Raw genomic sequence first — 973 nt, forward strand, 5'->3', positions numbered from 1 at the left:
GTATGTCAAAAAAAGTCACGTATAGTAGGTCGAAAAAAGTGATATAAAGTCATAGTATAGTATGTCGAAAAAAGTCATAGTATAGTATGTTGAAAAAATGTATAAAAAAGTCATAGTATAGTACGTTGAACAAATTTATAAAAAAGTCATTGTATAGTATGTCGATAAAAGTGATAAAAAAGTCATAGTATAGTATGTCAAAAAAAGTCATATTATAGTATGTAAAAAAAAGTCATGGTATAGTAGGTCGAAAAATGTCATAGTATATATGTCGAAAAAATTTATAAAAAAGTCATAGTATAGTATATCAAAAAAAGTCATCGTATAGTATGTTGAAAAAAGTGATAAAGTCATAGTATAGTATGTCGAAAAAAAGTACATATAGTAAAAAACATACATATAGTATGTCCATAGTGCAGACCTTAAAACATACAGGCTTTGAACACTCAACTTTCTCTTCTTCAAAGCTTTTGCTTATCACCCTAAGCTATTTGACCAGTTTTGAAAGCATATGTTTTTGGCATATTTGTCTTTCACACAGTATGTTGGACTTCAAAACTTAACAAAACATATAGGAACAGAACACACAACCTTCTGTCTTACAAGCAGCCTCTCACGACCCTAAGATATCTGACCTGACAGAAAAGCTTATGCTTTTGGTATATTTGTCTCTTTTACACAGTATATTGGACCTTCAAAAGTACTGAACTATATAAGATTAGAACGCTCAACCTTACATCTTCTAATCATTCGCTTATCACCATAAGCAATATGACCTGACATAAAAGTTTATGCTTTTGTCATATTTGTCTCTTTCACTTAGTGTATTGGACCTCAAAACTAACTAAAACAAATGGATTTGAACACTCAACCTTCTGTCTTGCACTCTAAGCTATCTGCCCACGCATGAAAGTTACGTGTATGGTCTCTTTTGCTTAGTGTATTGGAACTCAAAACTATTTAACATAGAAAC

This window comes from Sander vitreus, chromosome 12, assembly GCF_031162955.1.
Source record: "Sander vitreus isolate 19-12246 chromosome 12, sanVit1, whole genome shotgun sequence".
Classification (NCBI taxonomy): domain Eukaryota; kingdom Metazoa; phylum Chordata; class Actinopteri; order Perciformes; family Percidae; genus Sander; species Sander vitreus.